The sequence below is a fragment of the Artemia sp. Qi Xiang Cuo genome, chromosome 12 (genome assembly GCF_049724085.1).
Source record: "Artemia sp. Qi Xiang Cuo chromosome 12, ASM4972408v1, whole genome shotgun sequence".
In the NCBI taxonomy this organism is placed as follows: domain Eukaryota; kingdom Metazoa; phylum Arthropoda; class Branchiopoda; order Anostraca; family Artemiidae; genus Artemia; species Artemia sp. Qi Xiang Cuo.
In genome coordinates, this window is record NC_142805.1 from 25,558,985 (window position 1) to 25,585,587 (window position 26,603).

The 26,603-nt window shown below is 36.7% G+C and overlaps 1 protein-coding gene across 3 annotated transcripts in view; it reads left to right on the forward strand.

The window, feature by feature from the left end:
• The window catches only part of LOC148945922 (acid sphingomyelinase-like phosphodiesterase 3b), an 83,797-nt gene that overhangs the window by 4,082 nt on the left and 53,112 nt on the right, over positions 1-26,603 (forward strand). Inside the window, exon 1 of one of the 3 annotated variants that reach the window (XM_089097837.1) lies at positions 6,141-6,204. The exons of 1 other annotated variant lie outside the window; for it this stretch is intronic. The gene's annotated coding sequence lies outside the window, so the exon portion shown is untranslated. Of the gene's footprint in view, positions 1-6,140; positions 6,205-23,391; positions 23,512-26,603 lie in introns of those variants that run through there. One more of the 3 variants, XM_089097836.1, reaches the window with a different exon arrangement.

Here is a 26,603-nt window from a genome sequence, read left to right on the forward strand (position 1 = left end):
ATCATCAATAACTTCTTGTGGGAAGGATTAGGGGGCGAGGATTTGAAACTTACTGCCACAGGTCCTTGAGCCAATGCGACTAATGTATAAAAGATAGTATTCAAAGGATGTTTTTTTTTTTTAATTTGTCCCTTTGAAATTTGTCCCTCCTCTAACAAAGGGGGCTCAAAAATCGCCGAATTTCAACTTTTGGCTAAGGGTACACCCAATGCAGAAGGAAAATGAAAAAAAAGATTTTCCCCCTCAAACTGCAGACCAAAACAGGGCTAGAAAACTACCGAAAACTTTTGTCCACCAACTTCAAATGGAAGGGGCTATCTTAGAAACTTGGGAGGGGATCATTCCATTCAAAATTGAAAGTTCTTGTGTCCTTTTTAAGGGCCAAAAGCTACAGGAGGGTAATCAGCCTTTGAAAAACTTATTTTGTGGAAATTTTTTTTCAATTAATTACCCGAAATTAAGAATATATCAACCAGAATATGGACTCTGGAGATCCAGTTATTTCTCTCTATAAAACCGAGAATTTCCAGTTGTGATATAAATTTTAAAGCGAGTCTGTAGTCTTAATACTAATAAGATTCATTCACGTCGAACTTGTCTACAAAATGATCATGAAATGTCTTTTTCAGATCCAAATGACATTAAAATGTCATTTTCAGAGTGGGAAATTTTGCTAGCTCAACAGAAATGTGCCTTTAGGCTTAGGGAGTTATTAGACCTGTCCCTAAAAAAGAAAAGCCATTCAATACTTACAAATGAATCGAGATTTAAAAAAAGATCATTTCTTGTGTAGGTACGATAAATGGTATTATAAACTAAGTTTGTTTTCATTTAAAAAATTTTGGGAAGAATCACCTGAATTATCCTACAGAACTGTTTTCATTTGTTTTTCTTCCTCTTTGGATTCAGAGTCTTGCGCGTGGAGAGGATATTACAGCGGAACTGCCAAGTAAATAATTTGAATAAATATAGCTATATGAAATCCTTCTTTTTATATACAACATTGAGTGGTTCCAGAACCACATGCCTACGCTTCTCCAACCATTAAGTGGCAAGGGGTTGTGGCCAGGAGCGTAATTCCCTATGGGACAGAGGGAGCAACTGCCTGTCCCAGACCACGGTTTTCCCCCAGACCCCAGTCCCCCCCAGGTGAAATTTAGTTTCTCCAAAAATGTTGTTAAAACTAAGATAAGCCTGCATAATTCAAGCATACACTGAAACAGGTCAGCTTTCTTTAGTACATCTTTACCTCTTTTATGGCTCGTTTTTAAGTTTTCTGTCATTTTTTACTTGATTTGGGAAAATTGGCTCCAGATTCACCCCCCCCCCTCCCCCCCCGCACACACAGGATTTTGACAAAATTATGCCAAACATAGGGGTGTGGATTTAGTGATCTACTAAGAATGTCGTTGCAAACCATGAAGTGGATGACCTCTATTCCCTTTTGAATCAAAATGATTGACAAAATACCTTCCCGGGACATGCTTTAAAAAATGAGTGCATCACATTTATAAGAACAGTGTAATCATAGGCAGCGCAATAGCGCTGCTTAAGTAAAGAACGATGTTGGCACAATGTTTTATTTATTTTGACCAGGGCACTTCGTATCGAAGGAGTTGTCGTAGAAACTTGAAAAAGGGCTCATTCGATTGGAAATTGGAACGACTAGTGCCCTTTTTAATAGTCGAGACTGATTGGAAGGCAACTAATACCCATTCCATGCCCACCATTTCCCCAAACACATCCAATAAAAATTTTGATAGGCATTTTGTTCAGCTTAGTTGATTTCCCGATAGAAATTATGTTTTTGAGGAGGACATTCCCCCACAGTTATCAGGGCATAGGTTGTAAGTTATGCCCTGGGGGCATATAAGGTTTTTTATAGAAAGCTTTGTCGTAGAAACTTCAAAAAGGGCTCATTCGATTGGAAATTCAAAGGGCTAGTGCCCTTTTTAAGGTCGAAAGTGATTGGACGGCAACTAACCCCCTCTCACGCCCACCTTTTCCCCCAGACACATCCAATAAAAATTTTGAGATAGCCATTTTGTTCAACGTAGTTGAAAGTTCTGGAAATTAGGTCTTTGAGGATGACAACCCCCCCCCCCACATTCCTGCTTGCTCTGATTACATTTAATGGAAACTGCTTACTCTTCATGAGGCTTCCGATAAATTTTGAAAGAGGTTGGGGGAGGGGTAGGAATTAATTTAAATGTTTCTCTGTACAGCTAAAATGTTGCATTCCCATATCTACCACCACAGAGGTGGAAAAGGCAACGCAGGTCATCATCAGCCCTGCCAGGAAATTTCTTTGGGGTGGCAAATACTGCTAGGAACTTAGTTTTCAGCCGAAAATCCTTAGTAGTAATTTTAACGTGAACTTTTCACCAAAATTACTATTCATCACCAAATTTTTTGTATATTCAAATTTTATCCAAAATTAAAATTTCAAATTTAAACGTAGGGAGGTACTAACCAACGTACAATTATTGATTTATACATTCTAAAAGCAATTAACCAGGGATTTAAGTGACCGGTACCTCAAACTATATCTTGGTTAGGCTTAGGTATGAGTTTGAAAACAATCAGAAATTAAATAAAAGAAGAGCTTTTCAACTGAGACAAAGGGACAGATTTGAAACCAATTTAAACATATTATTCTTTGTATGAAGGTGGCTGTCTCTTCCTAAGCTCCTTTCTCTATACTGTGAAGTTTGGCTTTTTTCCAAATTTTTAAAGAAAATTTTCAATTGGAAAAAAAAAGATTTTTCAAAGCACTAAAAATTTTTTTTTTAATCAGCAAGGTGTTAAGAAGGGGACAGTCTCCCTTATATACTTAATAATATATATTTTTTTTAAGTTTTAAACTTGTTCCTTACTTTAGTTGAGAAACCTTTTCCATTTGTTTAATTACATTTGATAAAACTGTAAAGTTCTATCAATACAATACTTTTGGTAACGAAGAAAAAACGATGAATATTTCAATGATTTCTGTTTCGATTTTGAGGGGTAATCAAACAGTTCGTGGTAACGAACTTACAGTTCATTACCAACAAACGACCACAAGGAGCGACCTTGCTCAATATTTACCAAAACTCTAAAAATACGGATTTTTTACACCAATAGATATATCAAAAGAATTGGCTTATTATGCTGATTCCAAATATACAAGTTTCATTAAGTTTAGTTTTACCCATCAAAAGTTACGAGCCTGAGAAAATTTGCCTGATTTTTGAAAAAAGGGGGAAAGACCCCCTACAAGTAATATAATTTTAATGAAAACCACACCATCAGATTCAGCATATCAAAAAACTCTACTGTGGAGGGTTTAAGCTCATATACGCAAAAATGTGGAATTTTTTAACTTTTACCAGTAGAAAAATCACGGATGCGTGTTTATTTGTTGTTTTTTTCTTTTCCAGGGGTGATCGTATCGACCCAGTGGGCCTAGAACGTCGGGAGAGGGCTCATTCTAACGGAAATGAAAAGTTCTAGTGCCCTTTCTAAGTGGCAAAAAATTGGAGGGAACTAGACCCCCCCCCCCATGCCACTTTTTCCCCAAAACCTTCCGATCGAAATTTTGAAATAGCTTTTTTATTTCAGCATAGTTGAAAGGCCCAATAACTATGTCTTTGGAGATAATATGACCTTCTACAGTTCCTGGGGAAAGGTCTTTAAGTTATAAAATTTGCACTTTGTTTTATTTGTTATTAGGAATTATGCATACATTTTTTGGGTGGGGAGGGGAGGACGAATTTTCTGCTGTGAGAATTTTCCATGGAGAGGGAAGTTTTCAGGGGATGAACTTTTTAGGGCAAATTTTACACTGGGTGAATTTGCCAGAATTCCTATACGAAATTTCTTTATACGTCTTGCTTTCTCTTTATCGATTCAATTTTAGGCGATGAGATGTTAAGGGTAATTGTCCGGTGTAAATCTTTGCCAGGATTGAATTGTCCAGAGGATGTCTCTATGGGGAAGGGATTTTTCCGTGGAGGTGGAACCAGGTATCCTGGCGTTATTTAAAAAACGATCAGAAAAAAACAAGTTTTTTCAACTGAAAGTAAGGAGCAATATCAAAATTTAAACCGAACATAAATTATTACGTACATGGAGGGGGGTGTCCCCACCTCAACACCTCACTCTTTACGCTAAAGTTTAAACTTTGTCCTGATTCTTAAAAAACGAATCCTGAAACACAAGAGTCGTTTAATTAGAACATTTAAGTAACTTTTTTTTAAAGTGCAGAAAAATTCTAGCGCGAAGAGCGAGGTGTTAAGGAGGAGGCGACCCCCCTACATTTACGTAATAGTTTCTGTTCGTTTAAGTTTTAATGTTACTCCTTACTTTCAGTTGAAAGAACTTGTCTTTTTTAGAGACAAACATTTTTCTAAAGGGAATGGAAAAAGTATGTCAATTAAAGTAAAAGTATATAAAAATGAAAAAAGTAGGTAATTACAAAAAAATACACAAAACATTAGCCTATTTACAAAAACTAAGATATAAACTCCCAGCATTCAGTTCTGTTGAGTAATGCCGAAGCGTTGGACACATATTTTTTTTTAACAATATTGAGAGTTTTGGACTTGGTTATCAAACACCAAAATATTTAATGCCTTTAGACTCAGTGTTTATAAAAAGTAACGCATCATCAAAGTATTTTGTTCAAAGTAAAATTTTAAAAATAAGATTCAGAAAATCAAATAAAAACTCTTAATTCATTTTTAAAAAGTTTAATTTTGAATACCAAAAACTAGTATATTTGACACCTTTATACTTCATAATTGTAAAAAATTAAATATTTTCAAAGTAACAACTACATAAATACAATCACTCCTAGAAAAAAAATGATAATATAACACAAAAAATGTATCCGTTCAGAGGGAAAATACAGAAATTCCCAGCATTTCGTCAAGGGGAAATAATTCTGATTATAGTGGCCTCATAAATCAGCTCATGGGTACTCTTGCAATGCAAGCAAAAGTTGACGGCTTATTTTTACCGAAATTACCCCTTATTAAGTTGTTTTCCTTATGTTTTCTTTAATTATACGAACTTCCTTGTGTACTAATAACTGCCCTAATTACTAATAAACAAATACATATTTAGGATCACCATGAAAAGCTTATTCTTTGATTGAATCTTATCAATAGTTAGGCTCTTATAGTTTCGTTATTGACAAGGATCGTTATTTACTTACCCTTCATTACTTTGAAGAAATGGATTTTTTTGCTCCAACCAAACCATACAGAAAAAATGTTTATGGAAAACTGGAAAGGGTTCACTCAGTCACAAATTAGAACTTATATTTTTCTTATTAATGGTCAAAATCTATTGGCAGAAGGTCAACAATGGGGCAACACACATTTTTTCCATGGCTTTTCCCTATTCTGCTCTCTTTCCTTTGGTTTCCTTATAATTGCTTTACAGACCCAAATTTCCAAGGGGGGATCATGCCCCGCAAATACATCTAACAAATACAGGGTAAAACAAATACATCTAAATCACATTGTTTCGTTTTAACCCTGGAAACAGCAAAATTTAAAGTATAGATGCCTGATACGGCAAAAAGAGTCCCTAGTGTCTGGTTATTTGAATTTAACTGGTATAGCCAGTATAGACATGGGACTGGTGTGTTTTGAATCCACTGTTTCAATTATAATGATTTGTCATTTAGTTTTTATAATATCCAGGCCACATTATAGTTATTCTTTTTGATAAAAATAAAAACTACACATGACTACAGCGGCAATTACGTATACTGTTCGTAATTCCTAGAGATGAAAATGAGTCGACTTTCAAAAAAAAATCGTCATTGACCAATCAGAGTTAAGGCATCATTTTTCAAATAAGAAAAAACGGAAACTTAGAAGAATAGTAATTCCGTCTGTAGCAGGAATCTGGTAGGAGACAGACGGACATAATATTAGTAGAGAATAGTTGGGAGCAAATTAGTGGTGACACAAGCTTTTCAAATCAATGTCTTGCCATATTCATTTTCTATCTCTAAATTAAAATCGTGAAATAAAAACCCAGAATCCCCTCCCCCTCCTGTCGTTCATAAAACTTGTCTTTTTAACTATAGATGTTGCTCGGACAACAAACATTCGATTATAACGCCATCTATAACTATATTTTTAACAAAGTTTTGACACCAAATTTGTCTGTGGTTACTAATCATTTGTTTCATTTGACATATTTTGTCAGGTATGTAATCAATTTTGTTTTTTTTTACAGTTCAGCTCGTAAGAAGTATGATTATCTAAAGAGACGCTCTTATAAATCAGCTTATTATAAATTTACATGTTTTTATCTATAGGTTCTATAAGAGAAGATGGCATTGTTGTGAGTCATAGGTCTAGGAAAGGAGCCTTGTTGTCTTCGAGACTTTCGACCATATTTATTACAGTTAATGAAAATTCAGGGTGCATGGAAGTGAGAATAATAAATCAAGCCTAATTAAGGCCCGTAGTACAACAGGGAACTCTCAAAGCTGTCAAATTACTCAAATGATACTTCCTTTTAGCTGATTTTATGTTTTCCAAGATGGTATGCTAAAATATTGTAAGGAACTGCCATTTCCTGAACTTTAAAAAGCAAGATCTGCTCGGTTCAATGTAAAAAAAAGATTCGGTGGGTATCGGCCTTTAGTTTATGTCATTCATTCGGATCTCTTATCCAAGCTCTACAAATTTTGGCTAGACTGTCCAATCAATTCTAAATAGTTCGGCCACACAATGGACAAAACAGGGTGATCCGGTACTTGTATATTATACGGCAAACACTCAAGTCTACGCTGTGTAAAACTTGAGAACAAACTAGTTTCTTCGTTCTTTTCTTTCATCTTAGCATGAGACAAGACAAAGACAAGTGACAGAATAGATGGAAAATATATAATTTGGGCTATATATCTGCACATTAGGGGTGGGAGTGAGGGTAAAGTTTTTGCACAGTTTGAAGTTAGAAAACAATTCTTACTTCGTAATATGTAGAATAATTGTACCTAACATATTTTGCATGCAGACCCGCTATACTTTACCCCTACCGCCCCCCCCTACTGTGCAAATATATAGTCCAAATTTATTTATAAAGTATTATAATTTAACCATATTTTGTGATATTTCATTAGGATTGAGCGTCAAAGAAACAGGTTCTAATTAAATGAAGCACTTGAGTGTTTGTCGTATAATACACAAGTACCGGTGATCTTTAAAAGGTATTGAATCCCCTAAGAAACCTTTTTTTATAAACCCACCTCCACTCCTCTCAATGACGACAATCTTAACAAAAACATACTTTAAACTTTAGACGTCACCTACACTCCTCTTAAAAAGTTTAAATAGCAGCCAAACCGGACACACTTCAAACCATCATAAGCTATAAAAATAAAACAATCCATACAAAAAGATATTGCCTTTCTCGTAATAAGAGGCGTCCTCCCACCATAGCAAGCTCTTCTCTCTATGGCCTTTTTTACTATTTCAAATCTTTTCCAATGTGTGGCCCATCATGTGTGCCACACCTTTGAATCCTTTGATCCTGAGACAAAAGAAAAAACGCGAGAACCTCGGCAAACGATATTGCCTTTCTCGTAATAAGAGGCGTCCTCCCACCACAGAAAGCTCTTCTCTCGGTGGCCTTTTTTACTATTTCAAATCTTTTCCAAATGGTGGCTCATCATGTCTGCCACACCCTTGAATTCTTTGATCGTGAGACAAAAGAAAAAACGCGAGGACCTCGCCAAGCGCTGTCTGGGCTTTTATAAATTAATGCATCTATTATTTCGACATGTTTCCGCTCTCTCAGCAATAGCAACACAGTTATTTCTCTTATGTTGCAGAATTTTTTGCCTAGTGTTGTTAGTAAATTTCCTCAACGGATGATATTACGCTGAAAAACCGTTGGTGAATTTTGAACATTGTGTTCAAGGAATTATTAGTACGGAAGGAAATATATTAATTTTTTAATTTAAAAATAATTGTTGGTTGCTTCTCTGTTTTACAGTTCTGTTATCTATTCTGTCATACTTATTTCAAATAACTACAAGTCAGGCTCGTTTTTCTGATCAAACTGCTAAGATTCTATTTTCTGATCTTTGTCTGATTCTCATTTTGAAAATCAGGCTTCACTTTAATTGCATTAATACAGCAAAAAAAAAAAAAAAACAACAAAAAACAAAACAAACAATTCTAAGCTTCAAAAATCAAGTAGCTAGGGAAGAATTGGTTAAGGAAAATCTTGCGAACCCATGGAAACTTTGAAACTACCCAAAAATATTGCTAGCTTATGCTGATGGATAAGCATACCAATTTTCTGTCTGTAAAAGCACGAACTGCAGGTTATTGAGCTTTGAATTGCAATAATCAAATGGTTGATTGCAGTAGGTTCCAGTAACTGCTTTTCAACGCAAATTAATTATTGTAACAGGCTATTGAAAGCAGGGTTAAAAATTTTGGTACTTGTATAATATGTCGACCACAACTATATCATACAAGTACCCATGCTAAGAGAACAATTCTTACTTCATAATATGCAGAATAATCATGGTTAACAAATTTTGGATGAAGCCCCGCTATACTTTACCCCCAACCCCCCTGATGTACAAATATATAGCCCAAATTGTATATTTCCTATCTGTGCATTGAATCACCTGTAAATTGAATCAACTGTGACGAAAACAAAAACTGGGAAACAAGTTATGGGTGGCAGAATGCATTCACAATATATAATTTGGGCTCTATATTTGTACATAGGGGGGTGGGAATAAAGTATAACGAGGATGCATGCAAAAATTTTTAACTATGATTATTCTGCATATTATGAAGTAAGAATTACTTTCTTAACAGGGGTACTTGCTGTGGTCGGTATATCATACAAGTACCAAAATTTTTATCATTCTTGTATCAAACGGGTTATTCTATTCATGGGATTTACGATTCGCTGATTCGGAAGGCACATGAAAAGAAAGATAAGGATGGTATAATACAGACAAAGAAGAAGAATATTCAGAATAAGTTTAGAGATGAGAGCGTCCAATGTTTCTAGAAATCTCTTTAGCCGAACTAATTATTTATTTTGCCCTATCATGAAAGTATTGAAAGAGACATTGCCGTCTAAATTAGGTGTTCCAGAGAAATTGTGTTTTTTAAGTGTTCAGCTGAGCGAATTGGGATCTTAGATTGTTGCTTTATTAAGATTGATTAAAATGAACTTTTTTAAAAAGAATTTTTTCAAAGAAAATTAATGGACATTTAAACTTAGGCTTAGCATATACAAATACCTTGATAAACTCAAACACAAAATGACTAAAAATAACCGATTAAGAATACAAGAAACCCAAGACAGACAGAAATTATATAAACAATTATAGCAAAAACATACAACAAGAAATAATATAAATGAATGAATAGATATTAAAGCGAGTAATGCTTAGATTGAATACGAAAATCAAGCTTAAAACGAAAAAAAAAATATTTTGCTATTGAAGTATAAGTGAAACTCAAAACGGACAGAAATTAAATGGATAATCAATGCGACTATACACAGAATAGACACGTATGCGAGTAAATAAATAAATCCTGAAAGAAGTGAAACTTATATTGAACATGCAAATCACGCTTGAAACGAACAAAAATCACTACAAGCAAGAGTTTGGGTATCGCCTCCTTCTCTCACTGTAATTCTAAGACCTACTGAAGTTTATACGAGCATCCCTTTCATGAGAGTTTTTGTTATCTAATTTTTGAACAATTTTCAAAAAACTGGCTATCTCAAAATTTGTAGCGGATGGGGTTGGGAGAAACGGGCATGGGAGGAGGGGGCTAGTTGCCCTTCAATTTCTTGACTCTTAAAAAGTGAACTAGAACTTTCAACTTCCAATCAAACCAGCCCTCTATGAAGTTTATATAAGCATTCCTTTCATAAGAACCATACATGCCTTTAGGGCATAACTTATAATGCGTTCCCCCGGGCCCTGGCGGGTTGTATTGACACCGGAGTTTTTCTTATCTGACCTTTGAACTATTTTGAAGAAAATGACTATCTCAAAATTGTCATCAGATGGGTTTAGAAAAAGAAGGCGTGGGTATAGTTGACCTCGGATCTCTTTTGACTATTGAAAAGTGAGCTTGAACTTTCAATTTCCAATCAAATGAGCCCTCTCTGAAGTTTATACGAGAATCTCTTTCATAAGAACCATATATGCCCAAGGGCATAACTTACAACGCCTGCCCCCGGGCCCTTGGAGGTTGTGTCGACACCTGAATTTTTGTTATCTGTCTTTTGAACAACTTTTAACTTAATAGCTATCTCAAAAATTTTACCGGATTCATTTGGAGAAAAAGGGTGTGCGGGGTGGGGGGCTAGTTGCCCTCCAATCTCTTTTGAATCTCAAAAACTGAACTACGGATTTCAATTTCAATTCCAGTGAGCCCTCTCTAAAGTTTATACATGTATTCCTCTAATATGAACCATATATTATCCAAAGGCTTAGATTATAACGCCTGCCCTCAGGCCCTGGGGGGTTGTGTCCGCCTTGAGTTTTCGTTATATGGTCTTTGAACAATTTAAAAAAATGGCTATCTCAAAGTTTTTATCGGATGGGTTTGAGGACAAAAGGGCGTGGAGGGGGAGCTATTGGCCCTCCGATTTATTTTTAATTTCTAAAAGCGAACTTTAACCTCCAGGGTGCAATCCAGTGAACCTTCTTTGCGATTTATACGAGCCTTTCTCCTTTAAGACACATATTTTCCCCAGGTAATAACTTACAAAGACTGCCCCCGAATTCTGGGGGGGTGTGTCTACCTCCCAGTTTTGATATAGAATATTTGAACTATTCTTTAAATAATGGCTGTTTCAATAATTTAATTCGATGCATTTTGGAAAAAGGGCGTGGGAGGGGGGGGGCTGGCTACCCTCCAACATTTTTTAACGCTTAAAAAATGAACTAGAACTTTCAATTTCCAATGAAAAGATCCCTTTCTGAAGTGTATACGAGTATTCCTTCCATAAGAAACAAATATACCCTCAGGGCATAACTTATAAACCTTGCCCTGAAGACTGTGGGGGGATTGTCCTGCTCAAAGATGTAATTTCAAGACCTTTCAACTACGTTGAACAAAATGGCTATCTCAAAATTTTGATTGGATGTGTTTGGGGAAATGGTGGGCGTGGAAGGGGCGTTAGTTGCCTTCCAATCACTGTCGACTATCGAAAAGGGCAACTCTTTCGATAAAAACCTTATATGCCCCCAGGGTATTACTTACAACCCTTGCCCTGAGGGCTGTGGGGTTGGGGGTTGTTACCCTCACAGACGAAATTTCCAAAACTGTCAACTCTTTAGAAGAAAGTGCCTACCTAAAAATTTTTATAGGATGTGAGTCGGGAAATGGTGGGCGTGAGACGGGGGTTAATTGCGCTCCAATCCAATCACTTTTGACACTTAAAAAGGGCACCAGCCCTTTGAATTTCCAAAAGAATGAGTCCTTTTTGAAGTTTCTACGACAAAGCTTTCTATAAAAACCTTATATGCCCCCAGGGCATAACTTAAAACCCGTGCCCTCAGGACTTGGGGGGGGGTCTCCTCCTCAAACACACTAGTTCCATCTGGAAATTAAGTACATCGAACAAAACTGCTATCTCAAGTTTTTGATTGGATATGGTTGAGAAAATGGTGGGCGTGGAAGGGGTGTTAGTTGCCTTCCAATCACTTTTGACCCTTAAAAAGGGCACTAGAAGTCTTGACTTCCAATCGAATTTGCCCCCTTTGAAGTTTATACGACGACCCCTTCCATATGAAGTGCCTCTGGGGAGAAATAATAATAAAAAATAAATGATAAAATATTGAAGCCGTATGGCCTTTACTATAGGTAACACTATAGCGTTGCCTCTGAGAAGCAAGTAAAAATACATAAGAAACCAGGCCTGCATGCATGATTTTGTTTGGGGTAGAGGGTTTACAAAACAATTACAAAGCGTAAAAAGAACTGTTTACGTGTATTTTTGCTAATTTGTACGAGTTGGACAAAATTTCGAAGGGAGGGGTTTCAACTGGGTACACCTCCCCCCCTCCCCCCCCCCCTGAGATACGGCCCTGTTAGACACATTTGAGTGTTATTAAGAAAAGACGAATTCTGGCTGCTATCGATGCGATTCTTACTGCAAAAAATAGGTGTAACGGTAATTAATTAAAGCAATTGAATGTGCTATTAGGTAGCAATACCTTTATAAAAATGAAGTGACTTGGTTTTATATAGATCTGAGGTCAAAGGAGGGGGGCTGAGATACATCAGTCTGAGTCACAAAACGATTTTTTTATTGTATTCGCTTTTCCCTGATAGGGCAATTTTCTCCACCACCCCCCTACCGGTACCTATGTTTCAATTAATACATTTTTTAATATCCCATATATGAAACAAATATATTCCTGACAAAAAGATACTGTTCTAAAACACACTAAAGTACCAAGGACATTAAAATAAAACAATAGTTGCCCCTGAATCTATCTTTGGAGCTCTCCCTGCTTATGTGCCAGAACTGGTAGTCCTAGCTTAACCACCCACGACTCAAAATGTTTTTTTTTTATTATTATTCAGTGAGTTACAAAGGCTTAAAAATGTCCTATTTCAGTGTCGAGCTCCTCCCCATTCAAATTATAGCAAACGATCTAGGTGAAACATTTACAAGAACTAAACAGAAAATAATAAAAATCATTAGGCCTGTGAGGAGACCAGACCCTCACAAACCCTTCTTAGCATTAGATTTGTTAGGAGACCAGGGGAGTAGCTCTAATATTTTTATTGGGGAGGGGACAAAAGGGTTCCATATCCGGATAGTCAAGGAACATGGGCTATATAATAGTTATTTTCTCCAAATTATTGGGGGCAACTGCCCCCTTGCCCCCCCCCCCCCTAAACGACACCCCTGAAGGAGACCAGGCCCTCACAAGCCTTTCTTAAAATTAGACTTGTAAGGAGACCATGCCCTACAAGCTCTTCTTAAAATTGGACTTGTAGGGAGACTAGGCCCTCACAGGCTCTTCTTAACACTATATGTTCCAGCATAAAAATTGTTGCAACTTGGACCGTGCCTCCATACTTCAGTCCGATTAACGTCCGGTTTAAAATACGATAGAATATTAAAGTATCTAGGACTTCAAAATAACAAAACATTTACCCATGATAGGTCCATTGGTACCTGAAATACGAGGTTTTCTAAGATTTATGTTTTGGTTGTTTTAAATTATGAATGTTTTTGGGTTGTACCACATTTCTGTCATCATTACCACCTTGAATAATGGAAACAACTAAGCCAAACTTATGAGTTAAAAGTAAATATTAATTTTAAATTAGTTAATCTTTTATTATTTTAAATTTGTTAAATAATTTTTAGTTAAAATTTTTAATTAATAAAATTAGTAAATAATTTCATTAATTCTAAATTAGTTAAAAGTTAAAGTTAATATTTAACTAATTAGTTAAAAGCTTTGTGTTCGTAAAAATATTGAGACTCGGCTGATTCTCGAACCTTTTTAAGCTGTTTGGTGCCATACGTTCTTAGCTCATGCTCTTATTAGCTTAGCTTATGGGTCTTTGGCATCGTGCCCCCTCCACTCCCTGGAGTTTCCGAATTCTTGCAGTGCTCCTTAGGCCCAGTGCCCAAGGGGCAACTGTTTCAAGACAGCGTTTGGAAACTAGTCTCATCTGCAACTGATTTACGACCACTTTACAAACAAAATGAAACGTGTCTCCGCCGACGGACGCGAGTGGTTGTGGATCAGTTGTGTTTATCTAATTGAGCAGTTGTTGAGTTCTGACGAGGAAGGCTTAATTGATTACTATGAATACCGCAGGTTTCGTATGGTCCAGAGGGAGTATTGGGTTCATCCCTACTTGGAAAAGGATGCAAAGTCTCGTCTGTTCTTAGCAGCAAACTTTTTTACCTGACATGTTTACTTCAGTTGCCACCATTTGCCAAGCTTTTTCTGTCGCGTCTTTCCTTGAGTACGCTGGAAGTTTATAGTTGTACAGCTCTTCATGCTTCTTCACTTCTCAGACGAATTTTACAATTCCTGGTCTGACATGTTGAGAGCCAAAATAATTGGACAATATCAACGCGGCAGCTCCCAAAAATGTGTGGGACAACACTGCAACGCAACTGTGACCACGGCTGGAGGCTCATACGGAACCGGTTTTAGACTGATTGGAAACCAGTCTCATCGGGATTGCCTCGTGGGCGGGCCCCCACTCTACTTCAAAGCCATGGTCACAAAACAGTTGCGTCCACAATCGGCTTGAAATTCTAATCTCAAAACAGTTGCCCCGTGGGCGTTGGGCCATATAGTTTCTGATACTGTCTGTACAAATCCCACATTTCTCTCTTTTTTTGGAATGTGCGTGACTCAATAAATGCGCCAATAAATGCACGATCATAGTCAAGGGCGTACGCAGGGGATATGGGGCCCCCACCCCGAAATTCTTGATTTTCTTGAATTTCTAGGTACTTTTTATTCGAATTACCAAATAAAATTTGTTTTTATTCCCCCCCCCCTACCAAAAATTCCTTGTGTATTTTCCAGATCTGAGTAGTGTCTGTGAACACCAAGATCTATTTGAGGCCTACAACTATGACGTGTGTCATAAAATCCGCTGGAACCATTTTTTTTAGTCTAGAGATAACCTTAGGACAAAGTCCGTGTCAAGTAATCAAGTTTTTCTTTATACTCGCTTTACTATATTTAGAAACAAAATGCAATATTCACAATTACCTGTTTTCTTAGCGTGACTTCTGCGTGACAAACTTTGCGTCACGTCATCACTTATCCATGTCTGTTTCCGCCCTCGACCGAAGTACCAAGGACAGTGTAGAGGAAATCTTATTGTTTGAATTGGCTAAGTGGAAACTTATACAACTATACATGTCTTAAAAGAATAATTAAAATTTGGGATTGAATTAATGAAAAAGAATTTTGAATTGAGTGAACAAAAAAAAGAATTTCTTCTGCGGTTATGCAGTTCGTGGTAGTAGCGGGCGCGAAATTTAAAAAAAGAATGAAACGTGGATCGAAAATCAGTAAAGAATAAACTAAAAAAATTTGGTACCAAACTGCCTAAGAAAGTGTTACTTTCCGTTGAAGATGTAGCTGTCTTAGGAAATCAACTCTAAATTTTTACAAAAAAAACGTAGTCAAATTTAAATTATTGGTTTCCCTCATTTATTTTCACGGTTCGACGTGGCGACATTGACCAAAATGTGATGCTGCCCTCAAAACATCATCAAATTTGAACCAATCAAACGATTTAGGCATAAATACACCCAAGATGGGCACAGGGAGCCCATCTGTAATGTTATAGTGTGATGTCCTTGGTACTTCGAGTAAATTTAGTTATGGACTTTCTAAGCTAGGGTAAAATTAACATTTCCTCTTTGCGTTTGGAAGACTTAAAAGAAGTGACGAAATACCAGATTAAGGATATAATTTTTGTTTTCCAAATACTGAAAAACTACATATAATTGATAGTTGTATTTGTTTGTTAGGTTTTCCCTATTATTTTTTATCACTTGGAACTGCTTATAGGTTGGAATAGTGTGAATGTTTGCTTCTTAGCTATTAGGCCTGTTTTATCTTGCTAAGATCTTGCTTCTCTGACCTTACATTACCAGGGGTTGGGTGGAGAGTTTGTGTTGGAGGGAAAGTCACCAGCGAAACTTGGACTTCCCAATTGGGATGTTCTTTCCATCCCTTGGATTACTGCAACTTCTGAGGTTTTGTGGGGGGGGGGGAGTGGATACGTGCGCCCTTTGATTCACCCCTTTATACATGTTTTTTTTTTGCTTAATCAGAATGCTACGATCTTAGACCTCACTAACCTTAGTCAAATATGCTTAAATTTTTTCGCCCAAAGACAATGAACAGAGGACTTTGACGATATTGTCATAAAAGTGTTAAGACCACTGATGAGAGCAAAATGAACAAAGATTTTTTTGCAAAAACAAAGTTCTTAGAAGTAAGATCAGAGTTAGGGATGCCAATGAGGGAGGTGGGGGAATTATCCTCTATATATAAACAAGCCTTTATTTGGTATTTATGTTGAAGAAAAATCGGGAAAAACAAAAATACACCCCCCCCCCTTCGTTGATTTTGAATAAATACCTTTTTTGTATCATAATTAAAAGAAATTTGAAAAATAACCTGCCTCTCCCCTTCATTTTCGGGATTCAGTGTCCCTGATCAGAGTCATAAGAATCGTTTTCTTTCAGAAGATGTGAAGATCACTAAATAATAGGCCTATTGCCACATTACATAGGTTAGTGGATTCACTTTAATTTTTTTTTTATTTTTGATCTACCATGCTTTTCAGAGACATTTATATATGTATTTATAAATTGAACAGCATCTTACAGTGATAAGACCTGGAATGCCTTCAGTGACCCCTTTAAATTTTTTAGGGGAGGGGGTAAGAGCCGAAAAGGTTTCCTAGGACAAGACGTTTTGCTACAATTCTGGGAATTTATTCGTTTTTGTATATATTTTATTGATTCCCAATACTGGGAGCCATTTCCAGTAACTGGGAAGTTGCTTTCCTGTTGCTTATCTTTGAATATAAAGAATGCCAATTATGCCAAAAACTCAGGTGCTTATGTAGGAAATTTTTTTGGAGACCCGAATAATAAAAAAACAAATTTTATTTGATAATTTGCTTTAAAAAATGCCCAAAAGTCCGGGAAAATGTTGGATGTCGGGGCCGGAGATCCAGGCCCTCTCCTCGGGGATTGCTTGCCTCCCTGCCTAGACTCCATTTATGGAGATGAGGATTCGGGACACAAAACAGAGAATTCGGAGTAGAAAATTCTTAAGAGGTCTGCAGGAAATAAAAGGCTAATTTATGAAGCACTACGTAGTTTTTTTTTACCAGTCATGAAGTCAATAAATTTTACCTTACAATTTCACATTTTTATTTTACAATTTCACAATTTTTCTTCACAATTTCACAATTTTATTTTACAATTTTGCTTTACAATTTCACAGTTTCATTTTACAATTTTACTTTACAAAACTCAAGCAACCTTAGTTTTTAGTAGAGCTCTAGTTCCTTTAGGATTCTACTAGTACAGGGAAATATGACTAGTCAGTTTATTTGAAACATTTTTCCAGATACATGTCTCATGAACTGCGAAGCAGCAATCTTTTAAGTACCAACTTCGCTCTTTACTTCTTCAGAATAAATTGGTTAAATCTATTTTTTTTTAATCCGATACAAACAGTATACTAATTAGAAACTCGTTGAAAACTTTATTTAGCGGGCATTAATCCGGCGTTGATTTGTTGATGTAAAATCAGACCCGCGATGCGGAACCAACCCGTGACATACCCCATCCGCTTCGGAGATTGTATTTCCTCACAGTTTCAACTTAAACAGAAAAGATATTATGAAATAAGTACGTCTGCCGGGGGCGGGGGGGGGGCATGACACCTTCAAGTATTTTCGATATTTATGGGTTTAATACTAGGTGAATTATATGCAATTTATTTTAATTCTGCTCCGTACTTGAAGTTTCGTCAATTTTAGTTGGTTTACTTCCACTTTTTTTTAAACTAAAGGTAATGGGTTAGGCTAAAGGTTTGGCTTGAGCCGTAGATCAATTTTGTCAGTCCACCTATTATGAAATAACACAACTGCCACGCTCAGCCTTGCTTTTTTTAACTCTCAAAAACCGGCAAACCATGCAAATAGTATAAGAAAATATGCAAAATTAAAAAAACTGTGGACATTTCAGTGAAGGCTGACTGAACTAACTTTTAAATTCAATTAATTCCCCAACAAGTTCCGTCTAAATCATGCTTTCACTACCCCTGATTTTTTTTCGGAGAATCCCCGAATTTGTTGGGTTTCAATTTTCCCCGAAAGAAAATACGGTTGTCTGATATCTCTCTGAAAATCAACGTTACCAAAAACGAACAATTTATATTTCATATTAGCGTTGTGAATTTCCGAACGCTAATCTTAGGGAAGATCTTGGAGTGCTCAATTCTTGTGCGGGGAAATTCGGGAATAGTGGAAATATTGATTTAGTTATTCATTTGTCTGTGAATGTTTGAGAAATTCTTTTTCGAATAACGCAAATAATTGACAGTTTCGGGCTAAAATGAGATGAGATATACATTTATTAAAAAAGAAAACAAACACTATTCGCCATTCGCCTGCCAAGAAAGGCAATAAGCTTGAAAGGGCAAGCGAGGTTATCACTCTCGGCTAATTAAAACAACATTCATACCGAGCTACTCAATACACAAGAAACTCATCTGATGGAGGAATAAACGAAAAAAAGAGAGAAAGAGGAAAAGACAAGAAGTGGATAGAAAAAACCGGGGAAATACCTTAAATAGAATGACAACCTAGACTAAGCTTGACATCAAACTCACTCACGAGATAAAAGCAACTTCTTTGCCCGTGACTTGAAAGCCGGAAGACTAAAAGCACCTTTTATCTGAGATTGTATGGCCCTCGCATTCTCTGCATTTATATAATTTATTTAGCACATAAGCCCCTTCAACCATGGTTTTAAATTTATCTGTTTGATTTTAAATGAATTACTAACTAATTGTAATCTTTATAACTTTAATAAATCAAATAATAGTCACATTTTCATTACAAAATATCAGTATATGTATATTAAACTGACAATGCACATTCATTTGTATTTTTTTTAGTAAAGTGCAAATTGTGTTCTGGCCTTGGGAAGGCATAGGGGTTTTGAGCCCAACTTATGCTAATTTCTAAGCACCTTTTACCTTGAAGACTAAAAGCACCTTTTATCTAAGATTGTATGGCCCTCGCATTCTCTGCATTTATATAATTTATTTAGCACATAAGCCCCTTCAACCATGGTTTTAAATTTATCTGTTTGATTTTAAATGAATTACTAACTAATTGTAATCTTTATAACTTTAATAAATCAAATAATAGTAACATTTTCATTACAAAATATCAGTATATGTAGATTAAACTGACAATGCACATTCATTTGCATTTTTTTTTAGTAAAGTGCAATTTATGTTCTGGCCTTGGGAAGGCACAGGGGTTTTGAGCCCAACTTATGCTAATTTCTGCTCGTTTTCAGTTTGACTCTGTTATTTATTTTAATTTCTGTTCGCTTTGGGTTTTTTTTTAATTATCGATGCTGATTTGTGGTAGTTTCACGCTTGGTAGATTATTTGATTTTATTTTTGCTCATTTTTTGTTTAATGGAGTTCTTTACTTTTCTTTGCAAAACTTATTTCGTGGAAAAACTGTTTTTTAATTAATTTCTGTTCGTTTTATATTGACATAGTTTTTTCAGAGAATGAGATAATAATACTTTAAATCTTTTCGTTTTTTTTAAGAATTTATAGTTTGGCCTGCTATTTTTATGCTGGAGAAAAATTTTCAGCAAGTTTTAACAACATACACCCTCTTTAAAATCTGGACACAAATAGCAGTGTTTAATTTAGTTTCATACCTCCTCTAGTTGACCTGAAATGGAAAACTTGATACCATTCGCAAAAAAATCTGTTTACTTTCTTTGATAGCTTGGATACACTTAAGCTATTTTGATTTGGTTAAATTTTAAGAGCAGAAGCAGCCCCAAAAGTTTGAACGTAATACCCTCAGTCGTTCTTGGGATACTGCTGAATTGCATTATTGGGAATTAGCATTAACACAGTGCATTTTAATTTAATCTTATGGTAACATTTAGTTTTTAAATATAAAGTCAAATCGGAGGTTGGGCGTGGGAGGGGGATTAGTTTTCCTCCAATCTCTTTCAACTACTGAAAAAGGCATCAGTCCTTTCTATTTTCAATCGAATGAGCTCTTTTTGAAGTTTCTACGACAGCTTCTTGGATATGAAGAGTCCTGGTCTAAACAACAACAACAACAACAAAATAATACATTATACCCACAGCGATATTTATTATAAAAATGTCAAGCATTGCAATCACTTTCGACTATTAACAAGTGCACTAGACCTGTCGATTTCCAATCGAATGAGCCCTTTTTGAGTTTATACGACAACACTTTCTAAATACACCTTAAATACCCCCAGGGTATAAATTACAACTCTTACGCTAAGGGCTGTGAAGGTGGTTGCTATCATCCAAGACCTCATTGTCAGAACTTTCAATTACATTAAAAAAACGGCTGTCTCAAAATTTTGATTGCATGTGTCTGGGAAAATGGTGGACGTGAGAGGGGCGTTAGTCTTTCTCCAATCACTTTCAACTATTAAAAAAGGCACTAGCCCTTTCAATTTCCAATCAAATGGGCCCTTTTGAAGTTTCTACGACAACCCTTTCAATAAAAACCTTATATGCCCCCAGGGGATAACTTACAACCCTCACCCTGAGGGCTGGGAGGGTTGTCATCCTCAAAGACCTAATTTCAAGAACTGTCTACTACGTTGAACAAAATGGCTTTCTGAAAATTTTGATTGGATGTGTTTGGGGGAATGGTGGGCGTGAGAGGGGGGTTAGTTACCCTCCAATCACTTTCAACTATTAAAAAGGGCACTAGCCCTCTCAGTTTCCAGTTGAATGAGCCCCTTTTGAAATTTTTACGAAAACTCTATCATTAAAATCCGTATATGCCCCCAGGGCATAACTTACAACCTTTGCCCTGGGGACTCTAGTGGGTTTAACATCCTTAAATACATAATTATCAGAACTTTTAACTAGTTGAACAAACTGGCTATATCAAAACTTTGATTGAATGTTTTTGGGGAAATGGTGGGCGTAAGAGGGGGGTTAATTACTCTCCACTCACTTTCGACTATTAAAAAGGGCAATTTCAATTTTCAATCAAATGAGCCCCTTTTGAAATTTCTACAACAACTTTATATATAAACCTTATATGCCCCCAGGACATAACTTACAACCCTTGCACTGAGGGCTCTGTGGGGATTATCATCCTAAAAGACCTAATTTCCAGAACTTTCGACTACGTTGAGCAAAATGGATATCTCAAAATTTTGATTGGATGTGTTTGGGGAAATGGCGGGCGTGAGAGGGGTTACTTGCGCTTCAATCACTTTCGACTATTAAAAGGGCTCTAGCCCTTTCAATTTTCAATTGAATGAGCCGTTTTTAAAGTTTCTACGACAAATATTTCAATAAAAACCTTGTGTGCCCCCAGGCCATTACTTATAACCCTTGCCCTGAGGACTATGGGGGGGACTGTCCTGCTCAAAGGTATAATTTCCTGAACTTTAATCTGCGTGGAACAAAATAAGTTTCCACGACGACGCGTTCTATAAAAACCTTATATGCCCCCAGGGCATAACTTACAATCCTTGCCCTGAGGGCTGTGGTGGAGTGTCCTCCCCAAAAACATAATTTCTATCTGGAAATCCACAACACTGAACAAAATGGTTATCTAAAAATTTGGATTCGATGTGTTTGGGGAAAAGGTGGGCGAGAGAGGGGGGCTAGTTGTCCTCAAATCTCTTTTGTTTATTAAAAAGGGCACTAGACCTTTGAGTTTCCAGTCGAATGAGCCTTTTTTGAAGTTTCTGCGTCAACGCCTTCTATCAAAACCTTATATGCCCCCAGGGCATAACTTACAACCCTTGCCCTGAAGGCTGTGGGGGAGTGTCCTCCTTAAAAACATAATTTCTCTCTGGAAATCAATTACATTGAACAAAATGGCTATCCCAAAATTTGGATTGGATGTGTTTCAAGAAATGGTGGGCGTGGATGGGCTGTTAGTTGCCTTCCAATCACTTTCTACTATTAAAAAGGGCACAAGCCACTCCAATTTCCAATTGAATGAGCCCTTTTCGAAGTTTTTACGACAAATTCTTCGATACGAAGTGTCCTGCTCTAAAGGAAAAAAATAATAAATGATACATTGTGCCAACATCCTTCTTATAGGCCCTCTGGGCATAACTTAAAACCCTTGCTCCGAGGATTGTGGGGGAGTGTCCTCCTCAAAAACATATTTTCTATATGGAAATCAACTACGATGAACAAAATGGCTATATCAAAATTTTGATTGGATGTGTTTGGGGGAATGATGGGCGTGGGGGGGGGGGGCTAGTTGCCCTCCAATCACTTTCGACAATTAAAAAAGGCACTTTCCCTTTGAAATTCCAATCGAATGAGCCTTATTTGGAAGTTTCTACGACAGCGCATTCTATAAAAAACCTTATATACCCCCAGGGCATAACTTAAAACCCTTGCCCGGAGGGTTGTGGGGGAGTGTCCTCCCCAAAAACATATTTCCTATCCAGAAATCAACTACGCTGAACAAAATGGCTATCTCAAAATTTTGATTGGATGTGTTTGGGGGAATGATGGGCTGCGGGGGGGGGTCTAGTTGCCCTCCAATCACTTTCGACTATTAAAAAGAGCACTAGCCCTTTATTTTCCAATCGAATGAGTATTTTTTGAAGTTTCTACGACAACGCCTTCTATAAAAACCTTATATTCCCCCAGGGAATAACTTAAAACCCTTGCCCCGAGGGTTGTGGGGGAGTGTCCTCCTCAGAAATATATATGGGACACATTTTCCCATTTTTTAAACAAGTTTAGATTATTCTACAAGAGAAAATAAAGTAGCCTAATATCACAATTATGATTGGACAGCTCTGAAACTAATGAATTCAATGATATAGGTATCTTCTTCTTTCGTTGCAAATTACAGCTGTGAGCTTGTTGCAAAATTGTATGTTTCACGGGTAACGTAAACCTTATAGGAGGCGCCTTTCCCTGTGTCCTCCTCTGTGCAGGGGCAAGAGGGGTCCTTATCCGGATAGTCAAGTGGCATGTGATATATAATAATTTTTCCCTCCACATTATTGGGGGCAACTCCCTCCCCCAAACGACGCCCCTGCCTCTGTAGGAGCTCTTGCATCCCTTGGTTGCTTAGGAAACCCTATTTTAGAGCAATACATCACTTCCATCAGATATAACCTCGATTCACGTGGTTGCCGGTAAAAGCCAGGGCACAAGCTTTCCAGGAGAGGGCGGGTGCGAGAGGGCGAAACTTTGAAAATAAGTATTTTCACCAGAAATGTGTTGCATTTGCCCAATCAGTTTTTGATAAGTTTCTACAAACATATCTACTCTTATAAATATAGCTATGACTTTCATAAAATATAACTGGCAATTTCTGAGTAATATGGAAAAATAGGGCTTTGTAAGTATAGCTGTTTTAAAGTTTGGCACTTATTTGTACATTAGACCGTTTGTAATCATATTCGAACACGGAGCTTGACCTTAATTTGGATATCTGTCCTTTATGAGTTGTCCTTCCTGTTGCTATATTAAAGTGTTTCACGTGGAAAGCACGTGGGTTTCTCATTGGCAATGCCAAAAAGAATTGTTTATCATCCCTTCCATATCTTAGCATATGCCGTTGGCTAGCCTCTGCAAGTCTTGTGGGAGGGCCTATTGTTGGTAATAGTTTAGCTTCGTTGCGAAATTCTATTTGTTACTTGCATTGGAAAAAGAAGGAGGCATAGAATCTCGTTTGGATTTCGGTAAATACCTTTATGATTTATTTTTAGTCCCATCCTCTAATCAGTTTTTAGTTTCTTTTTTTCTGAGTATACAGTGAGAATTTATAGAATATGTTAGCTATATAAGTTAAAATCGGTAAAATTCTACTTTAGTTACTTTTACCTATCTTGGAAAGGATGAGGTTAGGAAAATGGGGATTTGAAAATGTGGTATTTTCCAAAATCTACAAAGGGAAAGGGGAAAGTCCTCTTCCCCTTACTGACATCAGAGCTGGCCTAAAAATTGACGCCTTGTGTATTTTCCTACAGTTTACAAATTTATCATGTGATTAAACAGGAGAAAATCTGATGGTTCCTATGCGTTGGAATAGGCTGTAGGCCAATCCTACCTCTTCAGGTTATCTGTAGGCAGTCTATACTAGATTTTAAGGTAAAATTCTACTTTAGCTACTTTTAGCTATCTTGGAAAGGAGTTTGGTTAGGATAAATGAAACTTTCAGGGATAGATCTACAGGCTAAAGAATGTCCCGGGAAGGTATTTTGAAGGACCTACCTCCACTCCTTCTCCCTTTAGAGGGTCCTGACCTTTGATGACCTTTAAAAATCTGTGTGTTATAAAAGTGAAACCTTGTAAAATAGATCTTCTGCTTAAAATGAAGTCCAGCAAAATTGTTTTCAGCTTCACAACATTGCTCAATCCTGATTTATAGAGTTTTAAAGATATGTAAATACATTTCCTATTTTTTTAAAATTAACATTGATATGCCTTAAAATACTACTCAAATAACAGGAATTGCATTTTCAGAACTAAAGCCAGAGAAAATGAATCTTATAACTCAAAATTAAGGTAAAATGTTGTTTTGTCAAAATTTCAATAGGTATAGCCTAGACCTGTCATGTAGGCAAATTTCAGGATCCTCTAGAAGGAGAGGAGATAAGTACTTCAAAATGCCTTCCCAGGACATATTTTAGCCTGTAGACCCATCCCTGAAAGTTTCATTTTCCTAACCTCATCCTTTCCAAGATAGGTAAAAGTAACTAAAGTAGAATTTTACCACACGTTTGACTAGTTTCTTAAGCAACTTCCCTTTACAATATATCGCGTGGGTTCCTGCTAATTGACAAGTGCCTCCGAATCGTTCCTGTCAATATCTAGTTTTTGCTTTATAAATGTCATATAGATAATACTCTTGTTTTATATAAGACATAAACGCTTGTAGGTACCTTGGCGGTGCCATTTAATACGCTACAAAAAATCAATATTCAGTGTTCCCCAAAGCTCATTCATTAACCCCAGAAGTAAAAATAATGCTAAAGTGGGTTATATGTCACTTAAAAAGGATTATATAAAAATTTTGCTGGCAAATTTTACTGTACAACGCTCCCATGAACAAGGTGACCAAAGTTACTCCATCTATGTGATTGCAAAAGACACCATTAGGGGTTCCCATTTTTCTATATTCTAGGGATTATGGGCATTTTGTATTCTTTTTTCTCGGGTCAGTGTCAACCCTGGTCGTAACCATGGGCACTGATAGGGAGATGCCAATCCAGTTTCTCTGTCCTCTGAAGGGGGTGGATTTCCTCTATCTCGAGAGAACTCCCCCTTCACAGCTTCCTGCTTGACTATTTAACCCGTAGTTGGGACGGCGGCCGGTGTTTACCCCCCCCCCCCGGTGATTACCCCCACCCCCGTGGAAAATAAGGCTTTCTAAATTTGGGAATTTTATTTGAGTTTTATTTTCTAATTTCCGTAGGGGGATGGAATTTTGGTAAATGTATATTATGCGCCACACACTCAAGTTTACGCTGTGTAAAATTCGAGAACACATTGTTTTTTTTTAGTTTCTTCTTTACTTTAGAAATAAATTTGGGCTATAGATTTGCACATTGGGGGGGGGGGGGGATATAGCGGGTCTGCATCCAAAATGTGTTTGGTACAGTTATTCTGCATATTAGAAAGATAGACAAATAAGTGTATTTTTAAGCTAAATATACGGCGATGAACACAGTAAAATAACATAAATGAATGGCATAAATAACATAAACTTTGATCAGCGATCAAACAGTTTGTGATAACAATCTATAAGTAAGGAGCGACCCGGCTCAGTAGTAACTGAAACACTATAAAACTGAATTTTGATACCAGTAGATGCAGCGAAAGAATCGAATCTTTATGCTGATTTCAAATATATGTTTCATCAAGTTTAGTTTTACCCATCAAAATTTACGTGCCTGAAAAATGTGCTTTATTTTCGGAAAAAGGGGGAAATACCCCCTAAATGTGATAGTCTTAATGAAAATGAAAGCACAAGATTCAGCGTAACAGAAAACCCTGTTGTAGATGTTTCAAGCTCCTATCTGCAAAATGTGGATTTTTGTATTTTTTGTCAGAATAAAGATCACGGATGCTTGTTTATTTGTTTTTTGTTTTTTTTTCCCAGGGGTAATCGTATCGATCCAGTAGTCCTAGAATATCGTGAGAGGGCCCAATTGAACGGAACTTAAAAGTTCTAGTTCCCTTTTTAAGTGACCAAAAAATTAAGTGCAACTTGGCCCCCTCCCACGCTAATTTTTTCCCGAAGTCACCCAATCAAAATTTTGAGATAGCCATTTTGTTCAGCAGAGCCGAAAATCTAATTTGTCTTTAAGGACGACTTAATCCCCTACAGTCCCCGGGGAAAGGGCTGCAAGTTATGAACTTTGTCCTTTGTTTACATATAGTATTGGTTATTGGGAAGTATACAGACATTTTCAGAAGGGATTTTTTCCGGGGGGGGGGGGCCAGAGGAGGGGGTTACGTGGGAGGATCTTTACATGGAGGATATTTCCTTGGGGGAAGGGACATTTCTATGAAGGGGCTGCCGGATTTCCCAGCATTATTTAAAAAACGATCAGAAATTAAATAAAAAAACAAGTTTACCCCTTTTATATATGTAATAATTTCAGTTCGTTTTAACGTTTGATGTTGCTCCCCACTTTCAGTTGAAAAAGTTGTTTTTTTTATTTAATTACTTACAGATAGTATTTGTTAATGGGAAACATACGTTTTTAAAGAAAAGTAGAGCCTCGTCAAACCAAAAATGAGCAGAAACAAAGTAAAATAATCTTCA